Here is a 23,044-nt window from a genome sequence, read left to right as displayed (position 1 = left end):
CTGCATTTTGGTCAGAAGCCACATGGTGATTCAGATAGTGGATGGCTGACTATGTTCTTTATTCATCTGCTTAAAAAGATTCTGGCTAGAATCTTGTCTTATCTACTATTGCTATCAAGTTGTCTCTGACCCACAGTGACGCCATCGACACACTTCTCCTAGAATGCCCCACCTCCATCTGCAATTGTTCTGGTAGTGTATCCATAGAGTTTTCTTGGTAAAAATACAGAAGTGGTTTACCATTGCTTCCTTTCATGTGGAAAACCTGAGTCTCCACCCTCGACTCTCTCCCATGCTGCTGCTACCCAGAACAGGTGAGTTTTGATTTGTAACAGATTGCCTTCCACTCGCTAGCCACTGCCCCAGCTAGGAATGGAGTGGATATGCCTCTGCTTAACTCTCCCTCCCATAGTTGAGACTGATAGAGTACTCGAAACTCTCCATTCACAACCCTGAGAGGAGAGCTAGAATCTTACCAGCAAAAAAGAGCATGGATTTTTGATCAGTGTTGACTGACTAATGACATTGAAAATGATTTGCAAGGCTAAGTTAAGATTTTATTTACCAAAGTTTCTTTCAGTGGGAGCCTAGCTCTCACAGATACCCCATTTCTGTTTCCATATTGAATCTTCTTATGACATGAGGAATATTTGAAAATTCAAATGTATATGAAAATTTCTTAGCACAATCTGTGAGCTATTTTGAATATTAGCTTACCAGTAGAATGAACTGTACTTGAGCAAATGTTATGAAGATTGTAAAAAGGCACTCAGATGTTGTCAACACTGGCAAGCTCTCATTATTTAAAATCAGGTGTCTTGTTCTAAAAGTCAGACTAACGGTTGTATGAATAATCTACACATTTAGAATATTGATTAAAATATATATTTTCATTTTAAGAGACAGGTGACAGCAGAAAATCACTGGGTAACTTGGAAGTGGTTGTATAACAGCCTCAATAATAAATGTGATGCAGGTGCTGGAGTTGACATGTGATCATGTCTCTAACTCAGATTTCTTGGCAACCTTATACTGCTATTCTCAGCAGGTCTTCCTTTGATCATAACACCAACACCCGTGTTGGGTCTCACTTAGGGATAATTGCTCAATAATAGTGCTTATCCTGGATATTAGTAAATCCTAATTTAAGATCGTTGTTGATGATCTCAAAAGCTCAACACAGAGGCTACTGCCACTTACAGGCTATATCGTGGATTTCTGTACATTAGTGGGTGTTAGTAAAAGTAGCTCATTTAAAAAGAACTCCCTTTACAGTTGGATTCAATTTATTAGGTCATATAGTACATATCTAAGGATATTATTCTTTGTGGGTTTCTTTTTCCTCTTGTCAGCAAGAAAGCTGAAAAGGGCAGCCTCTTCAGCCCCACCTCCCACTCAGAGTATCATATTTAATCTGAGTATCAAGCTGAGTCAATCTTCATATCACACTCAGGGATGGCTCTCAAATGGGCTGCTGCTGTTTGTCTCAGTTCTTCTGTCCTGTGAAACCACAGGCTGTGCCCATTCCCCCTACTGGTTGCTGGAAACAGCAGGAGCAGGCAAAAGACTGTAGATGCTCTCAACAAACCATCACCACTACTGGAAAAAACAACTCAAGTATATGTCTTATTGGCAAAAGGGCATATCTTTCCCCTTTTAATCATCGTCTTTTGGTTCACCCTTCAACATCTTTAAAATCCGCCCTTTCCTCTCCATCCCAACTACTATGTTAATCCAAGCACTTAGCCTATCCCACCTCGATTATGGTATTGGGCCTGTTGCTGTCCTCCCTGCCTCCTGTCTCTCAAATGATCGATCCATGGTGTTTATTGAATGCTATGTGCAGAGAACTGTACTAAGTGCTTGGGAGAGTATGATATAAGAGAATTAGCTGACACGGTCCCTGCCCATAACAAGCTTACAGTCTAGATGACCACCCCCACCCCCCCCAACACACACACACACACACACACACACACACACACACACACACGTGCATGGACACACACACACATGCGCGCACACACATACATACATACATAGGCACCCTTGCACACCAGCCCCAGCAGTTGTGAAGAGAGAAGTGAGCTGCCCCTGTGCTGTGGCCAGAGGTAGGAGTGGAGCTGTTGCAAAGCAGGGAGCTGCTGTGGGCATCCTCCTGTCTCAGCTGTGGATGACTGGCCCTCACCCAGAGTGCTGGACTCCAGGTGCCATCTGCAGGAACTCCTTACTACCGGCTTTAAGGCACTCAATCACATTGCCCCCTCCTACCTTACTTCTCTTCTACAACCCAGCCCCCACCATTCACTCCTCTAATGCCCACCTACTCACTGTACTTATCTATCTATCTATATAGATATATACTTATCTATATATCTTATCTATCTCACTGCCCATATTCAACAGGTATTTTCCCCACTTTCAAAGCCTTATTGAAGGTGTACCTCTTCCAAGAGCCCTACCATGACTAAGCCCTCATTTCCTCTTTTCCCACTCCCTTTTGCCTCACCCTAACTTAATTCCTTTATTCACTACCTCTGACAGCCCCACAGCACTTATGTACATATCTGTAATTTATTTGTATCAATGTCTGTCTCCCCCTCTAGAGTGTAAGCTCATTGTGAGCAGGGACTGTGTTATACTGTTGTGTTGTACTCTCCCAAGTGCTTTGCACACAAGTGCTCAATAAATTTGATTGAAATTCTCAGACATATTGAATGACAAGGAACTAGAAAAGATGTATTTCTGTATTTTCATGGGCAGAGATTCTCTCCCAAGGACACTCATATTCAGATATACAGTCTCACTGTCAGCATCGTCATCTTCCAAATGAAGGACAACTTTACTCTGTGTCTAAGTATCCAATATACTAAGTAACAGTTTACCGTAATTCTTCCAGGTTGGTAGGATAACGCTTAGTAAAATATTTGGGGAATTTCTCCTTGGTCTGACTCACTTCTGGATTATCCTGGGTCTGGAAGATTGCCAGCAGGACTGGGTTGTAGTCAGGTATAGCTATGGGTCTGCACCATTATTGGGATAAATTCAAATCTCCAGGCTCACTCTAGAATGGAAACAAACCCTTAAATTGATCACATGACCAATCCAGATTTCTGGATTTTTTTTTTAAAGTATTTAAGTGCTTCCTCTCTGCGAGGCATTGTATTAAGCACTGGGGTAGATACAAGCTAATCAGGTTGAACACAGTCCATGTCCCACATGGGCTCACAGTCTTAATTCCTATTTAACAGATGAGTTAATTGAAGCACAGAGAAGTGAAGTTACTTCCCCAAGGTCATACAGCAGATAGGTGGCAGAGGTGGGATTAGAACCCAGGTCTTGAGTCCCAGGCCTGTCCTTTGTAATAATAAAAATAATAACAATTATGGGATTTAAGTGCTTACTATGTGCCAGGCACTGGATTAAGCACCATGCTGGATACAAGCAAATCGGGTTGGACACAGTCCCTGCTCCCCATGGGGATCAGTCTCAATCCCCATTTTATAGATGAGGTAACTACGGCCCAGAGAAGTGAAGTGTCTTGCCTAAAGTCACACAACACACACAGTATTTGAAGGACAGAAGGTTAATAGGGAACACTTTCCAAGTATCATGACCAATGTCTACATAAAGGCTGCTAAACTAAAACCTACTTCAATGCCCTATTTTTTCCATCTGCAAAAATATTTGACTGTTTTACTTGACAAATGAGGAGTTTTGCACTTGGAATACCTAAAAAAGTAAGGAATTCATACATCTGAACTACTCATTTTTGACAGAACTATCTCTGCCTCAAAACTCTCCAACACATATCCAGTCTCTTTAATTCAAAAAAAATTCAGTACTTTGGAAATACCTAATAAATGAGTAAGAATTTCTAAAGTGTACTTTCAATTTACCCTACCATGGAAATACCTTGACTTTTCTATATGTTCCTAAATTAGTTACAAGCCCAGAAGAAAAAAATTGCTCTGTTTGAAACTATTCTCATTAATCCACACAGAAATTACATTCACCAGTGTACCCTTGGTTGGCAGCTTTGGTTAAACAATGCTGTCAAATTTCTTCCACTATTTCCTTCTCATTTGGAGAGATGCTGAAGATGTAAGCGCTCAATAAATACAATTGAATGAATATACCCACAAGATTTTTGGCATGAGACTGCTACTTCCATGAAGCAAGGATTGTAATCTTATTTATATACCCAGTGGTATTCACTATATACTTACTTCTCTGCAGAAACTAAATCCCCAGAACCGCTTGTACTTGAGAGGTACAATAAATACATTCCAGTCCCAGTAACTTACTTTACAATTACAAATTAGAAAGCAGCTAATATATTAAATGTTCAAATGAAACATGAGATGAATACTTATGATCAGTTTTATAAAGCTTGTTCACATTCATATCAGGAAAACCTGCCTGTTGTGTGCTTTAGCTATCAAAATTAAAGATTAAGTCTATGGTAAATTAAGTTCAGTATATCCTTTATGGTTTAGCATCAGAATGATCATTAGTGCATTAGGAACTTCAGAAACGCACATGAATCGCAGTTGTGTCTCAGTGATTTGTCAGCAGGCAAATCTGAAGCCAAAAAAATAAAAATGAATATGGATTTTAAAAACTTACTATACACCAAGCACTGTACTAGACCCTTGGGCAGAGACCAGATAATGAGGTCCCATATGGAGTTTACAGTCTAAGTAGGAGGGTGAACAGGTACTGAATCCCCATTTTGTAGATGAGGAAACTGAGACAGAGAAATTAAGTGACTTGCCCAAGGTTACACAGGCAACTGGCAGAGCTGGGATTAGAACCCTGGGTCTCTAACTTCCAGGCTCGTGCTCTTTCCACTAGGCAACACTTGTTTCCAAATTGGATATTGTCAAAATATCCAGCCCTAAGGCTGGCAGAGGAGATGGCGCACGTGTTCTTCCTCTGGAAGTAGTGGCATAATTTGACAGTGTGGAAAAAATTTTTGGAATTGTTTACCTATGATTATATCAGGGTAAAATGATCCACTTAGGTAAGAACTGCCTCACATTACTAGGAGAGGCCTCAGAAGGCAGATCATAGTACTGTTTGCTGAGAACTAATCTGCTTTGCTGCCTACACTGCTTAGACTGCTCCCAAATGAAACACGTTTTTATAAATGTTATCTGTAAAGGTAGCTTTTTTAAATATGGCACATTAAAGCTGCATTAATCATTTATTTTATGCTGGAATATTTATTCTGTTTCTCTCTCCGTCCATCTCAGCTGACTGTGTCGGTATACACTTGTCTCCCCTACTGAAATGTAATCTTTTCCACGGCGGAGACACTGGAGGTAGGGAGATAACTGAGGAGGCCAATGCAGTCATCAAGCTGTGATCAATCAATCAATCAATTGTATTTATTGAGTGCTTACTGTGTGCAGAACACTGTACTAAGTGCTTGGGAAGTACAAGTTGGCAACATATAGAGACAGTCCCTACCCAACAGTGGGCTCACAGTCTGGGCTAGGGCAGTAGGTAATTGCATGAAGAGGAAAGGATAGATCCAGGAAATATGGTGGTGAAAAAACCAGCAGGGTTTAGCAATAGATTGATGTGAGAGTTGAAATAGGGCAAGAAATCAAGGATAATGCAAGTGTTGTGGGCTTTGGACACAAGGAAGAAGGTGGTGGTGTTGTCAGTTACATTGGGAAAGTTAGGTGGAGGAGAGAATTTAGGAGGGAAGATGAGTGCAGATTTTTGTTTATTATTTCAAGTGTATTCTGGTCACCCATATGATCATGGCTTGCAGGTGAAAGTATGAGCCAATAAGGGGAGAGGTCAGGGCTAATGAGATGGATTTGGGAGTCACCCACATAAAGTTGGTAACTAAAGCCATCGGAGCAAGTGAGGTCCCTGAGAGAGTGAGTATAAAATGAAAAGAGTAGGGGACCCAGAATGTAATCTTGAGGTATACTCACAGATAGGGGATGAGAGCTGGAAGAAGAACCAGAGAAAGGGACTGAGAGCACAACCAGAGAGGTAGGGGGAGATTTGGGAGAGAACTATGAGGGTGAAATCAAGATTAGATAGTGTTATGAGGAGGAGAAAAGGGTCCATAGTGTCAAAAGAGCCTGAGGGGTCAAGGAAAATTATTATGGAGTAGAGGTCATTCAGCAAGGAAAAAGTCATTGGTGTCCTTAATGCAATATCACTGGAGTAAAGGGGGTTGGAAATCAGATGGTAGTGGATGAAGAAAGGAGTTGGAAGAGAGGAGAGGCAGGGATGTATGCAATCCATTCCAGGAATTTGGACAAGAATGGAAGCAGGGTGATGGGGCAATAGCTTGGGGTGGGGGGACAGTGGGGAAAACTTATTGTGGGGAAGATTTGAGCAGGCTTGAGTGCAGTGGGAAAGGAACCATTGTTGTTGTTGTCATGCTGTCAAGTCGTGTCTGACTCATAGTGACACCATAGACAAATCTCTCCCAGAATGTCCCACTTCCGTCTGCAATCGTTCTGGTAGTATATCCATAAAGTTTTCTTGGTAAAACTATGGAAGCGGTTTACCATTGCCTCCTTCCACGTGGTAAATGAGTCTCTGCCCTCGACTATCTCCCATGCCACTGCTGCCCAGCACAGGTGAGTTTTGATTGTATCAGTTTTCTTTCCACTCATTAGCCACTGGCCAAGCTAGGAATTGAATGGGTAGGCCTCTGCTTGGCTCTCCCTCCTGTAGTTGGGATTGGTAGATACTGGAAACTCTCCAGGTATGACCCTGAGAGGAAGGAACCATCAGAAAGAGAAAAGTGGAAGATGGCAGTTAGGGATGCAATCATTTGTAAATTTCTATTTTAGATGATACCATGGCAAGTGAGCTCTTTGGATGAGTCAAACCCCAGAACTTCTTCTGAATCCATACCATTTAGGCCATAGGTTGTCATGGCATCTAAGACCATCCCAGACTAATACAGAGAGTAACTTAAGCAGTATTAAGCCCTGCCACATATCCAGTTAAAAAGCACAGGTTTGGGAATTTAGGTAATTTGGGTTCTTGTTCTGGCTCTGCAAGTTGAAGAATGCCTACTGGGGCTTATGCCATCAGTGGGGATGTTTCCTGACCAAAGAACTACCTAGGGTGTTTTGTGAGATGGACAAGCCCATATAAAATTCTGAAAAATAGTTAACTCATATGGCTACTACCAAGATGACAATTATTTTCACCAATCACTTTAGGTTCTTAGAAACACACTTCAGTAGGCACAATTGTGTCTGTGACGTCAGTGTTCAAGTCTGAAGCTGACTGGATGTTGACAAAAATGCCAGGCTCTGTCAGATCGTCCCAACATGCGCATTCATGTCACTGGTGCCTCTGAAACGTTGAAACTGAAAAGTAAATGAGCAATTCCTGATAGACAAGTAATTCTATCCACCAATGTCCTCCAACTGTATTATAGGTCAGCTTTTCTTCCAAGATCCCCAGTTAAGTTTTGCTTCTCTCCTGTAACCTGCATAACAATTCAAGCCTGAATTTCCACAAGAACAGTCTATTTTTCCTGTTTCTCACCAAGTTAAAAAAAAATCAAACCACTTAACTAAAGTGATGGCTATCTCATCCCATTTATCACAGACTTTAAAATAAATCTCCTTTCTTATCTCCCAGTCTCATCCAATGTTAGCAGTTTCTGCCTGCTCACCTGTCACTGGTTGATTTCAGCATAATTCCATAGTTTCCCCCTTTATTTTCTACCTTCCCAAGCCACATCATCACCCAATAAAACATACAAATGTTGTCCTGCAACTCATTGTAAAATTGATGTTGAAAACGTTCAATCTTACCACCGAAGGTGAGATGCCCTATGCAGTTTTTAATGGTATTTCAGCATTTACAGTGTGCCCTGTCCTAAGCACTGAGATAGATGCAAAATTATCAGGTTGGACACAGTCCATGTCCTGAATGGGGCTCCCAGTCTCTAGGTAGATGGGAATAAGATTGAATCCCCATTTCTCAGATGAGGAAACTGAGGCACAGAAGAGTTGAGCAACTTGCCCAAGGTCACACAGCAGGTAAGTGGCAGAGCTGGGATTAGAACCAAGGTCTTCTAATTCCCAGCCTCCTGCTCTTTTTACAAGACCACAGTACTTCTCTGTAGCATTTATGCTTAATGTTGTTCTCCACATTGAGAGAACAGTGTGGCTCAGTGGAAAGAGTCCAGGCTTGGGAGTCGGAGGTCATGGGTTCTAATTCTGGCTCTGGCACTAGTCAGCTGTGTGACTTTGGGCAAGTCACGTAACTTCTCTGGGCCTGTTACCTCATCTGTAAAATGGGGATTAAGAATGTGAGCCCCACATGGGGCAACCTGATTATCTACCCCAGCACTTAGAACAGTGCTCAGCATATAATACGTGCTTAACAAATACCAACATTATTATTATTATGGACATCCATCTAGGGGTTTGCAAGGGGTTGTTGGATTATTTGTCAAGATGTTGCTTTAGTAAACTGCAGTACATTTCTAATCATGGCTGGGTTCATTTATTAGGATTTGCAAGATATTGATTTATTTGATAACAATGTTTCACGAGAGATCTTGGCTCTGGAGCAATAATAACATATCTGATTAATAAAGCACTCATTCTGAGCTCTCCCTAACTGGGTTAGCTGTTGCTTGGATCTTTTGTTCATCTTCTTGAGCTGGGGTCTGGTAGCCAGAAGGACCTGAGTTCTAATTTTGGCTCCACAACTTGTCTGCTGTGTGACCTTGGGCAAGTCACTTAAATTGTCTGCCTCAGTTACTTCATCCGGTAAATGGGGATTAAGAATATGAGCCCCATGTGGGACATGGACTGTGTCCAACTTCATTATCTTGCATCTAGCCCGTAGCTAAGTACAGTGCCTAGCACATAATAAACACTTAACAAATACCATTTTTTTTTAAAGTTGATGTGCCTGGTATTTTGGTGGTTAACTGAGCGTGAGGAGTTTCCCTAGATTTCCACCTCCACTGATTTTTAAGATAGTCTCTTTAAACATAGATCCTGTACACCAGAATTATAGAGAAGCAGCGTGGCTCAGTGGAAAGAGCCTGGGCTTTGGAGTCAGAGGTCATGGTTTCGAATCCCGGCTCTACCACATGTCTGCTGTGTGACCTTGGGCAAGTCACTTAACTTCCCCCGAGCCTCAGTTCCCTCATCTGTAAAATGAGGATTAAGACTGTGAGCCCCACGTGGGACAACCTGATCACCATGTATCCCCCCAGCGCTTAGAACAGTGCTTTGCTCATGGTAAGCACTTAACAAATGCCAACATTATTATTATTATAGAATAATGGACTGCCTTTGGAAATATGTAGCCTGTGTGGGGAAAGAGGAGGTGATTCCTTCCGTATTCACTACCTAATGATTGTCTCCTCACCACTGCATTTTCCCTCATCACTTATTTCTCCCCCCACCCTCCTTCACCACAGCCACACAAACCTCCATGCACACTCAGTCCCACATGTAGAATGTGGAGGCCTCCCCATTGATCCAGAGGTAAAAGCTTTGTCCCTCTGTGTTAATTTCTGAAGATACATTGAATGAATTCAGGGTTTCTACCAAACCACTGTTTTTACTTTTGTTTGCTTTGACCCACATGAATGAAATGGATGGCCAAAACATATATTTCATAGTTTTGTGTAAATTAGATTACATACCACTTATGTTGTGAGTTGACATGCCACAATAAGATTTAATGCAGCAGATGTAAATTTGAGGGTTGTTTGTACCCCCTCAAGGCACTACATTTTTCTTAGGGCATGTGGTAGGGAATGATTGTATATAGGGCATATTTCTAATTATAGTCCTTTGTAGCAGTAGCGAGACTGATCTCACAACCCAGTTTCTATCACGTCGTGTTATGTGGACTCCCATAGATTTTTCTATTATCACAGATAACACCCTTCTCTACACACAACTAATGTGGAATGAAAGAAAATATCATTACTATAATCATTTTACACTCTCGCATGAGAACTATGCCATTTACCTCAGATATTTTATATTATTCTAATCGTAGGGTAGTGCGAATTTGGGTCCAACAGGACTGTGCTGTGGGGTTGGGTTGCACATGGGAGATTTTTACACTGCCTGCTTATAAGTGAGAAGTGCAATGAACATGAAACAAAGAGAGCATTAAATTGTTTATTCAGATGTACTTCTTCATCCCACCTCCTGTGGTTGTGTGCCATACGGTGGACAATATTCTGGTGCTATGAGATGCCTTTAAGACACTTTTCTCTCTCAGAAGCTTCATGAGAATATCAATATCTGTTTTGTCTGGCTTAAGTGTATTTTAAACAAGACATTTCCAAATCATTTTAATCTTGCTGTGTGCTTCTGCCCATAAATTGCAATTTAAGGTCTGTCAGCCTTTATAGTGCTATTGCTTATTTTGAGAGGTTCATAACTTGATTGTAAAAGTTCTCCCCAGAATGAAACTCTGAATCTAAAAGGGAGGTATTTGTACAAGTGTCAAAGTTTAAACTTTTCCAAAACACAGTTATAGGGCATCCCAGGCCCTGTCACAAAGTTCTCCATTCTGGGTAACAGTGGAAGAGGGATAAAAGGAGATACAAAACAAGACCTCTGTTAACAATGATAATAATAATAATAATAATAATAATAATAATTGTAGTGTTTAAGGGCTTACTGTGTGCCAAGGATTGTACTAGGTGCTGGGGTAGATACAAGCAAATTGGGTTGGACACAGTCCCTGTCCCACATTGTGGTTCTCACAATCTAAGTAGGAAGAGAGAACAGGCCTTGAATCCCCATTTTGCATTTGAGGAAACTGAGGCACAGAGAAGTGACTTGCCCAAGGTCACACAGCAGACAATTGAAAGATCTTGAATTAGAACCTGGGTCCTCTGACTCCCACACCTATGCTCTCTTTCCACTAGGCAACACTGCTTCACTATGTATATGTAGCTATCCTTCTAGTTGGATGATGATGCTACTTCAGCGCTTAGAACAGTGCTTTGCACATAGTAAGTGCTTAACAAATGCCATCATTATTATTATTATTACTACTGATGCTGAGACTTGATATGTGCAAATGAGGCTAAACCCAATGCATAACTGACAATTCCTTTCATAGTATGTGCATATAAAATGTGTGGCTAGTATTGGTTCCTCGTATGGTTTTTTTAATAGTAATAGGAAGAATATTTATGAAGTGCTTACTGTGTACTAAGCACTGGGAAAACCCTAAGCACAGTAGGCAGCAAAAGCGACAGTGAAGCAAGGCATTCACAGTCTAAAAACAAGTGGGGGAATATAATAATAATGGTATTGAGCACTTAGTACAGTGCTCTGCACACAGTAAGCGCTCAATAAATACAATTGAATGAATGAATGTGCTAAGCACTGTTCTAAACTCTGGGGTAGATACAATGTAATCAGGTTGTCCCACATGGGGCTCACAGTCTTAATCCCCATTGTACAGATGAGGTAACTGAGGCACAGTGAAGTGACTTGCCCAAAGTCACACAGCTGACAAGTGGCAGAGTTGGGATTGGAACCCACAACCTCTGACTCTCAAGCCCATGCTCTTTCCACTAACCCACTCTGGGGAAGGGGACTGACGACAAACATAAGGAGAAAAAACAATAAAAACATAAAGTTGACATAAGATGAGGACAAAGAGGAATATAAAATGAAAGCTGATAATAATAATTGTGGTATTATGTGCTTACTAGGTGCCAGGCAGTATACTTAAGTGCTGTGGTGGATACAAGAAAATTGGGTTGGACATGGTCTCTGTCCCACATGGGACTCCCAATCTCAATTCTCATTTTACAGTTGAGGTAACTGAGGCCCAGAGAAGTGAAGTGATTAGCTCAGGATCAAACAGCAGACAAGTGGCAGAGCCAGGCTTAGAACCCATGACCTTCTGGCTCTCAGGCCCGGTTTCTGTCCACTAGGCCAGAATTTCAGAGTCTAACAGGCTTAGCCACAGCTGCGGCCTTCCCAGCATTCTACATTCTGTGGAGATGGTGCCAAGCTGCTGCAGCCACTGCTTCTGTCTCTCCCACGTAGATAGAGTAAGGCAGATTGGGACAGAGGCCCCAGAATGACATGGTGGGGGTGGCGGGCAGGCAGGGAGTACGAGTGCAGGAGACAGCATGGGTTAACTGCTAGTCCTTTCAATCCTTCTTTAGGTCTTGTCTCATCTTCTGCTGTCGAGTCATCTCCGACCCACAGCGATGCTGTGGACACATCTCTCCCAGAATGCTCCACCTCATCTATAATGTTTCTAGTAGTGTATCCATAGAGTTTTCTTGGTAAAAATATGGAAGTGGTTTACCATTGCTTCGTTCCGTGCAGAAAACCTGAGTCAATGTCTTCAACTCTCCGATGCCGCTGATGTCAAGCATAAGTGAGTTTTGACTTCTAGTAGATTACTTCCCACTGGCCAAGCTAGGAATGGAATGGATAGGCCCCTGCTTGACTCTTCCTCCCATAGTTGAGACTCAGCATGGCTCAGTGGAAAGAGCACAGGCTTGGGAGTCAGAGATCATGGGTTCTAATCCTGACCCCATCACTTGTCAGCTGTGTGACTTTGGGCAAATCACTTAACTTCTCCGTACCTCAGTTACCTCATCTGTAAAATGGGGATTAAGACTGTGAGCCCCAGGTGGGACAACCTGATCACCTTGTAACCCCCCAGTGCTTAGAACAGTGCTTCACACATAGTAAGTGCTTAACAATTACCATCATTATTATTATAGAGTACTGGAAACTCTCCAAGTGTGACCCTGAGAAGGGGGTGCAGGATGGTAAATAACCTCAGTCTTCATCAGACATTAATTTATAGTGCTCTGCTGAGTCTGAGAACCAGTTCACGATCATCTGTGATTCTTCCATCTACGGGCTTCCAAAGCACAATCACCAGTATTTAGGAGCCTCCTGTTTGAGTGATTTTAAGGATTCTTGATTATGTTCTCTGACTGCTGAGTTGCAAGAATTTCCAAGAGTGTCAGAAGCGTAGTCTGACTCCAGATTCCAGGTCCCTTGTTACATCCTTGAGCATAGGTTGCACAGGCCTGGATTTAATACACAATTGGTGATGGGGAAAACATCTAATGAGGACAGAGCCAACTTCAGACAGCAAGTACAATAACCATGATAAGTAGTGACATTTTTTTACTATGTATGCAGCACTGTATGAAGCACTGGGGTAGATGCAAGATAATCAGGTCAGATAATCCCCATCCCACATGGGGCTCACAGAGTAGGAGAAATCACCATTTTACAGATAAGGAACCTAAGGCACTGAGAGGTGAAGTGACTTGACCAAGGTCACCAAGCATGGTAGTGGCAGAGCCAGGATTAGAACCCAGCTCCTCTGAATCCCAGCCCTGATCTTTCTTCACTAGGTCTTGCTGCACAATAAATCATTGCCTCAGGGCCTTTAGATGGGGAAGTCACGTGGGACCTTCCATAGATGGTGGCCTGGAGTTCTCAAAGATAGCAATGATGAAACTTCTCCGAGAGCCACCCCACTGCCCTTCTCAAAAATGACAGTGCTGTTACCCTTTGCCAAGATGCTAGTGGCCTGGAAGTATTCTATTAGTAATCACTGAGATAGTCTTGTAACCAAGCTGCTGAGGTTGTTCAATTCAGGGAACACTGAAAGAGGAGCTGTGACAAAGCCACTGTAGTGGAGGAGAAACACTCTTTTATTGGTGTGCATATGTAGCTTGACAGTGACATCAAGTGGAACATAGGGGAAGCCCTTTTGGCCCCATCACAGGGCGGCTGAAGATCCCAAGCTGGCCCTTGACAAGCCTCATTTCTGGCAAATAATGTCCAAGATTTAGGATCAGCATTAGGTTGGAAAAGCAAGTGCTTAGTAGAGGGAGAGTGGACTTGCTGAGGCATTGAGTGACAAGGAGAATTCCCACATTGATTTGATCGACATCCCTAATTGCTTGTATTCAGAAAAGAACACTTATTGTTCAAAGGTTGCTTGCATACAGATCAGAGGAAACAGTTTTCTCTCTGGTAAAGCACAGGTGGCATAGTAGCTTACGTCACCAATATTCATATTCAGTAATACTGCCCCAAGTGTGAAATTTTGGGATGAAGTTCTCATCACTCCATTAGGACTTGAAGACTTATAGTGAATGTTTAATCAACCTTGCAAATGTTTTCACTGGACACATAACATAATATACACTTGGGTAAGGAAACTAAGCAACGTTGCAGGCGGGGTGATTTCACTTCTGAATCTGTATCAGTTTAATTGCACTTTAGAAGCTTTGTGGTTTGGATTAGCTTTGGCTTTTTTTTTTTCCACAGCTATCACTGGCTTTCAGGGATGTCAGGGAGTACAAGTGTCCCAAAAGTCACAAACTGCAATGAAAAATAGGAAAGCCTGTATTTCTAGGTTTAAGAACAGAAGCTAACAGGCATCCAGTGACAGACACAGCAGAGTATCCTACAATAAATAAAAATTCTCTGTAAATTTTATCACATAAAGGTTTAAGAAAATGTATGCCACACTTTATTTGTAATAGTGACCTATTTCTGCCATTACAACCAAAGCATAATTGTCTTATTTGATCAAGTATATCTAATTTGGCTGGGTGAAATGCAAATGGAAGGGATAAATCTTTTAAATGAAATTTAAATTTTTCTTTCTTTTCATAAAAGCTGTCCACTTAGAAGTAAGGCTCACCTGATATCTCAACCAACTTTGTGTTCTGTCAAATGACCATGGAACTTGCTTTTCTGTGAGTTTTTCATGATGCATTTCTTTTGAACCAGGAACTGTGGCTAAAAATGCCAGAGATTGTCTTCACTAGATTTAGGGAATTAGTCGATTCTAGAAAGATGATAAATGCTGAAATGTAAGAATGATAATCAGAAAAAAATGAAAAGTAGGAAGGGCAATTGAAGGGGAGTCTTTAGTTTTAGAAATCTCAAAGTTGAATGAGAAAACTCATTTTCAGTAGTTCTTTACAATTAGAGAACAGTTCAGGTTCAATGTGACACCCTTATTTGAGATACGTGAAAGAACAGAGCCATTTTCTTGGCTAAGAGAACAGAATATGCATTAGTCAGATTTCTGGGAATGTAAAAAGGCAGAGGAACAGGTGTGTCAAAGGGTCTGCCCCACTGTAGGCAGAGTGATGGAGTTAAGCAATTCTGCAATAATTAAATCTCTCTCATTCAACCCACATATTCAGTGTCACCAAATCCTGTTGGTTCAGCCTTCCCAACATCACTAAAACCTTCCCTTTCCTCTCCATCTAAACTGCCACCACTTTTACTATCCTGCCTTGATTACTGCATCAGCCTCTTTGCTCACCTATCTGCCTCCTGTCTCTCCCCACTCTAGTCCATAATTCACTCTGCTGCTTGGATCACTTCTCTTCACAAGTAATCTGTCCATGTGTCCCCACTCCTCAAGAACTTCCAGTCCTTGCCCATCCAGCTCTGCATTAAACAGAAACTCCTTACCATTGGTTTTAAAGCACTCTATCACCTTGCTACCTCCTACCTCTCAGATTTCTTACAACAAACCGACCTGCACGCTTTACTCCTCTGATGTCCACCTATCTCACTGCCACCTTTTCATCCATGTCTTGCTTCTGTCCTGGAATGTCCTCTTCTTTTACCATTTGACAGAAGACCACTCTCTGCACCATCAAAGTCTTATCAAAACCACATCTCCAAGAGGCCTTGCCTATGTCCTCATTTCCTGTTCTCCCACTCCTTTCTGCAGCATCCATGTACTTTGATTTGTACCTTTTATTCACCCCACCCTCAGCCCCACAGAGGTTATGTACATATACATTATATTGGTCTCCCTCTCGAGACTGTAAGCTCCTTGTAGATATGGAGCATGTCTACAAACTGTTATAGTGTACTCTCCCAAGCACTTAGCCGGGGGCTTTGCACACACAGGGCTGGGTTCTAATCCTAGCTTCACCACTTGTTTTCTGTGTGACCTTGGGCAAATTAACTTCTCTGTGCCTCATTTCCCTCATCTGTGAAATAAGGAACATGAGCCCCATGTGGGGCAGGAACTGTGTCCAACCCAATTATCTTATATCTACCCCTGCACTTAGTACAATGCCAGGCACATAGTAAGCACTTAAATACCATTGTTAAAATGTGCACAATAAATAAGATTGATTTTTCTGGGAAAATACCTCTTTGCAATTATGTTGCCAACTTGTACTTCCCAAGCACTTAGTACAGTGCTCTGCACACAGTAAGCGCTCAATAAATATGATTGATTGACTCAATTTTCCACTTCACTAGTAGAGGTACAAGCTACATTAAGGGTAAATTGAGAGTTGAGGATTATTTGTATAAGTCACAAGTAAACCCTTATTCTGGAGGATGTAGTGGGTGCTGTCTGGATTATTCAAATTGTATTTCAACATTGATCAAATAAAATAATTGTTCAGCCTTCATGGAATTTGCCTGAAACACAGTATAATTTAGCACATTGCACAAAATACACTCAATAAGCACAGTAATGGTTGATGATGATCAGAGACTTTGGTAAATTTAATATTATGAGGCAGAATCATAAGTAAATGCAATGTCACAGAAAGGACAGTCTTCACATGTGCATGTGAGGAATGCATTGGAATTTTCAGCTCATCTGCATGTGTGGATAAACTTCACTGCCATGAGAGTCATTTTAGTTGTGAAAGGTAAATAATTCACGTAGATGTACAAGCGTGTGGAAAATATATAGATATGTATCTATAGATATATAGATATCTACATGTTTTAAGGAGCTACTCCCCATAAACTCAGTAGTTAGCAGAAAACCTCTCATGTACTACTATTGGAATCTCCCTTCTCTTTTAGCTCGACATTTTAACTGTGGAAGGAAAGAGCCTTCTCTCTGATCTCCCATTCTCGTGTCTCTCTCCACTTCAATCCATACTTCATGCTGCTGCCCGGATTATCTTTGTCCAGAAACGCTCTGGGCATATTACTCTCCTCCTCAAAAACCTCCAATGGCTACCAATCAATCTGCGCATCAGGCAGAAACTCCTCACCCTGGGCTTCAAGGCTGTCCATCACCTCGCCCCCTCCTACCTCACCTCCCTTCTCTCCTTCTACTGCCCAGCCCGCACCCTCCGCTCCTCCGCCGCTAATCTCCTCACCGTACCTCGTTCTCGCCTGTCCCGCCATTGACCCCCGGCCCACATCATCCCCTGGGCCTGGAATGCCCTCCCTCTGCCCATCCGCCAAGCTAGCTCTCTTCCTCCCTTCAAGGCCCTGCTGAGAGCTCACCTCCTCCAGGAGGCCTTCCCAGACTGAGCCCTTTCCTTCCTCTCCCCCTCTTCCCCCTCTCCATCCCCCCATCCTACCTCCTTCCCTTCCCCACAGCACCTGTATATATGTATATATGGTTGCACATATTTATTACTCTATTTATTTATTTATTTATTTTACTTGTACATATCTATCCTATTTTATTTTGTTGGTATGTTTGGTTTTGTTCTCTGTCTCCCCCTTTTAGACTGTGAGCCCACTTTGGGTAGGGACTGTATCTATGTGTTGCCAATTTGTACTTCCCAAGCGCTTAGTACAGTGCTCTGCACATAGTAAGCGCTCAATAAATACGATTGATGATAATGATGACTATAGGAAAAAGACCTCAGGTTCATTCAGCTATAAGCTACTTCAAAGAGGGATGTCCATTATTTACCTTTTTGGTCTCAGGTTTTTTGGTTCAAACATTACTTGGGTTATGAGCATGAATTTTCTTGCAAATTCATAAACAGGTAAAAAGGGTAGGGCACCCTACTCTCAGATTTATCCTCAGGGAACTCTAAAAAGTCTCAGAATTAGTATTAGGTGGGCATAACTTTTTTATATGGCTAGGAATATTACAAGAGAGGTTATGTTTTATAATAGTAACTGTGATATTTGTTAAGCATTTACTACATACCAAGAAGTGTTTTAAGGGCTGGAGTAGATACTCAGGTCCCACATGGGGCTCACATTAAGCAGGTGAGGGATAGGCATTGAATCCCCCATTTTGCTGATGAGGGAACTGAGGCACAGAAGTTAAGTGACTTGCCCAAGATCTCACAGGGAGCAAGTAGTGAAGCCAGGTCCTCTGACATTCAGGCCTATGTGCTTTCCACTAGGCCACACTGCTTTTGTACTGCAGCCTGGCCTTGCTAGATCTGCCATGCACTGCTTCAACCTAGTATTTTCTACCTCAAAATACACTCACCATGTCCAACCTGATAAGCTTGTATCTACCCCAGGGCTTAGAACAGTGCTTGACACATAGTAAGTGCTTAATAAATACCATTATTATTATTATTATTATTATTATTACTATTATGTTTCCCAGAGACAGTAACTCTAGAACCAACCTACTGTTGTTAATATGTAGAAAATGGGATACCAACATCCATGCACTGTGAATACAATATATGTTCTTCAGTTGTGTTTACCACACACACTGCGGAGCAGAAACAAATGTGTACAGTGATTTGCTGTCAGTTGCTCAATACTGCTGATTAATTGGCGTGGAGTGAAGGTACTACAAATTTAGTTTCATTGTAAATACTGGTATGGCTGCAATGTTCACCAATCTGAAATTATGAGGCTTAGGAGGCTGTATGCTGCCAGGAAATTCTAGCAGATTGAAGGAGTACAGTGGAGTTAGTAGACATGATCCTAACCCTCAGGGAGCTTACAGTATAGTGGTGAGTTTAGCGTGGCTATCCGAAGAAGGCTTCACCTCTGCAACTGTCTAGATGCTTCTGAAAGATGTACAGGAGCAGACTGGTTGAAGATGCCCTTTTCTGTGTGACTTGGACAAAATGAAATATGAGCCTGAAGGAGATGCAGTGTTTCTAAAGAGCTTGTTGAGTGGCCATAACTGCAACCCTGATGGTTTAAAGTGTGGTTGATACTCTACCATCCATTACCTTGGATACAGAGGTGATGGCAACATTGACCTGAGCTAAGGGAAAGATTCTTGGCCAGTTAGAACTTGTGTGAACTGGCCGGGTAGCAGTGGTGATAACCTTCCACTCACAGAAGCAAAGAAATTACTTTTATCATTGAAGACCAAACATAGTAGGCTTTTGATGTTGTTTAAAAGTCAAGACTTGAACACATGCCTACTTTAACAAAGCAGGCCAAATCAAACAGTCATCCAAAGAGTACTGCTCAGTAACCACCTTCTTCCTTCCCACATTTTTGATCTAACCTGCAAAAATTGCTTCAAATGAAGTCGAATAGATCTCTTTGATTTCAACTGTTTCACTCTGACTCATTGCTGTCTAGGCAAGCATGTTTAAAGTGGTCACAAAAACTTTGCTTGTACGTTGATGGCTGTGTACATTTCGATTCGTGATCAGGTGGTTGTATGCTCTAGTTTCATAAAACCAATCATTATGGAATTTGGCCTTTAAGGAAATCCTTCTGAATTTTGAAACCAATAGTGTCTGATCAATGTGTTGCTTTTCCTCCACTTCAACAGGGAGGCATGAATTAGCAGCTCAGCCCTTCTACCTGGTACTCCAATTGAGAAGAGGCACAGATATGACCACTCTACACCACTCCTGTGTTCTCCCCTGCTCTCCTTATCCCCCTTATCAGTGGCCAAGGTTAATCCACCTACTAAGCAGCACAGCCTTGCGGATAGAGCATGGTCCTGGGTGTCAAGAGGACCAGGAGTCTAATCCCAGCTCCGCCACTTATCTGCTGTGTGACCTCGGGAAAGTCCCTTGGCTTCTCAATGCCTCAGTTAGCTCATCTGTAAAATGGGGACTAGACTGTGAGCACCGGCAGGACATGGACTGTGTTCGACCTGATTAGTTTGTATTTACTATAACACTTGGCATGTAGTCATTGCCTAACATCTACCATTAGTATGAAGGAACCCCTAGGGGGCCCTCCGGCGGAAACTCTGGCTCGACCTCCCTAGGCCATGGAGGACTGACTTCCAAGGAGGTCCCAGCCACGACTCCACCAGTGGGTGATATTGTCTACGTCCCTTGGCCCCCATGCCCAGGTCACTGCTGTGCTGGCCTTGTGAGGGACCCGGGAAACCCCTGTCCCCTGCCTCCCCACAACAAGAACCATTATCTCATGAACAACTAGAGTTGTGCCACTTTCTCCATAAGAACAAAAGAAACAAGAGCATTATGGAGAAGGTACTTTTTAGTGTAAACTCCCTATCCATCCTTCTGCTTCAAGGGGAGAATGCTGGAGGGGGGATGGAGGCAGGTGACTTTTTGGTCTGTGGTTCCATAAGGGGCAAGAGCTCTAAATGAAAGAACAGGCCTTCATATGCTTTCCTGAACACGTGACTTGTTTCCGGGTGGTGACTTAAGCCTTGGGGAAAAAAAATCTGCCTGACTGTGCTGGTTTTCTAATTTCAGGTTTTAAATATTTGATGAAGTTCTTAAATTAAAAAAGAACCCTGAGGAAATATTAGCATGTAATAAAACTCAAGTTTGAGTTGTAATAATAATAATGGTATTAAGTGCTTACTATGTGCCAGGCACTGCACTTAGCACTTTATTTTGTCATATTCAATAATCATATCCCCATTTTGTCCTCTTCTGTGCTAAAAGTAATACTGAAACCTACTCTATCAATGCAGCAAGGATTTTGGATGGTATTTCAAAATGCATAAGCCTGCACAGGAGATTCTGATCATCCTGCCTCTGCCCCAGTATAAAGTCAGCACCAAGAAATTTGAGGGGAGTAGCAGCAGGGAAGGGGTAACAGAGAGAGGCTTAGCGGTGGTGAATTAATAATAATAATTTTGGTATTAAGAGCTTACTAAGTATCAAGCACCATACTAACCACTAGAGTAGATACAAGACCACCAGGTCCCTCATGGGGCTCACAGTCTCTGGGAGGGAGAAAAGGTATTGAAGTCCCATTTTTGCAGATGATGGAACTGAGGCACAGAGAAGCTGTGACTTGCCCAAGGCCACACAGAGACAAGTGGTAGAGCCAGGATTAGAAGTCATTTGGCAGTCTTCCTATCACTCTTCACCCAAGCACTGTTAAGCACACTCTCCTTGGACACCTCTCCTTCTGTCCTAGCATAGCTTTGCTCCTATTATCATGGTTCCTACTGCCATCTCCATGACACCTCTTCCTTCATATCTATTTGACCTCTCCATCCACTTTTCTCATTCTTTCCAGTCATCATGGCCATGACTACTGCTGTCACTGGCTCTCTAGCCATTTCCATCCCACCACCATCTACCCTCTCAATTCCAGCTCTGCCCTCTTTCCTATTTCTACAGTTTCTTCCTCCCTACCTATGTATCACCTTTGTTCCTCATCATTCATTTATTCATTCACTCGATTGTAGTTATTGAGCACTTACTGTGTGCAGAGCACTGTACTAATCACTTGGAAAGTACAACTCAGCAACAAATAGAAACAATCTCTACCCAACAGCAGTCTAGACTGGGGGGGGGGGGGGGCGGGGCAGACATCAAAACAAGTAAACAGGCATCAATAGCATCACTATAAATAAATAAAATTATAGATATATACACATTAATAAAATAGAATAATCTATATGTACATATATACATGTGCTGTGGGGCGGGGAGAGGGGTAGAGCAGAGGGAGGGAGTGGGGAGGGTAGGGAGGAGAGGAGGAAAAGAGGGGCTTAGTCTGGAAATGATGGTATTTGTTAAATGCTTACTATGTGCCAAGCACTTTTCTAAGCCCTGGGGTAATGATAATAATAATGATGGTATTTGTTAAGCGCTTACTATGTGCAAAGCACTGTTCTAAGCACTGGGGTGGTTACAAGGTGATCAGGTTGTCCCATGAGGGGCTCACAGTTTTAATCCCCATTTTACAGATGAGGTAACAGGCACAGGGAAGTTAAGTGACTTGCCCAAAGTCACACAGCTGACAGTTGGCGGAGCAGAGATTTGAACCCATGACCTCTGACTCCAAAGCCCGTACACTTTCCACTGAGCCATGCTGCTTCTCCAGGTAATCAGGTTGTCCCATGTGGAGCTCACAGTCTTAATCCCCATTTTACAGTTGAGGTAACTGAGGCACAGAGAAGTTAACTCACTCCCTTGGTGAACTCATTCACTCCCACAGCTTCAAGGATCATCTCTACACTGATGACACCCAAATCTACATCTCTGCCCCTGCTCTCTTTCTCCCTCCCTACAGGCTCGTATCTCCTCCTGCCTTCAGGACATCTCCATCTGGATGTCTGCCCGCCATCTAAAACTCAATATGTCCAAGACTGAACTCTTTGTCTTTCCTCCCAAACCCTGCCCTCTCCCTGACTTTCCCATCACTGTTGACGGCACTACCATCCTTCTCTTCTCACAAGCCCGCAACCTTGGTGTCATCCTCGACTCCGCTCTCTCGTTCACCCCTCACATACAGTCTGTCACCAAAACCTGCCAGTCTCACATCTGCAACACCGCTAAGATCTGCCCTTTCCTCTCCATCCAAACTGCTACCCTGCTGGTTCAATCTCTTATCCTACCCCAACTGGATTACTGCATTAGCCTCCTCTCTGATCTCCCATCCTCCTGTCTCTCCCCACTTCAATCTGTAATTCATGCTGCTGCCTGGATCGTCTTTGTGCAGAAATGCTCTGGGCATGTTACTCCCCTCCTCAAAAATCTCCAGTGGCTACCAATCAACCTACGCATCAGGCAAAAACTCCTCACTCTCGGCTTCAAGGCTCTCCATCACCTCACCCCCTCCTACCTCACCTCCCTTCTTTCCTTCTATAGCCCAGCCCACACCCTCCGCTCATCTGCCGCTAACTTCCTCACTGTGCCTCATTCTCACCTGTTGCACCGTTGACCCCCCAGCCCACGGTCCTCCACCTGGCCCAGAATACCCTCCCTCCGCACATCCGCCAAGCTTGCTCTCTTCTTCCCTTCAAAGCCCTACTGAGAGCTCATCTCCTCCAGGAGGCCTTACCAGACTGAACCCCCTCCTTCCTCTTCCCCTCCTCCCCCTCCCCATCCCCCCACCTTACCTCCTTCCCCTCCCCAGAGCACTTGTATATATGTATA

The 23,044-nt window shown here is 42.8% G+C and overlaps 1 pseudogene; it reads left to right on the top strand.

Moving 5' to 3' along the window:
- LOC119949891 overlaps positions 1 to 23,044 on the top strand; it is a 42,223-nt pseudogene that overhangs the window by 1,032 nt on the left and 18,147 nt on the right.

Source organism: Tachyglossus aculeatus, chromosome X1 (assembly GCF_015852505.1).
Source record: "Tachyglossus aculeatus isolate mTacAcu1 chromosome X1, mTacAcu1.pri, whole genome shotgun sequence".
In the NCBI taxonomy this organism is placed as follows: domain Eukaryota; kingdom Metazoa; phylum Chordata; class Mammalia; order Monotremata; family Tachyglossidae; genus Tachyglossus; species Tachyglossus aculeatus.
This window is presented reverse-complemented; position numbering and strand designations above follow the sequence as displayed.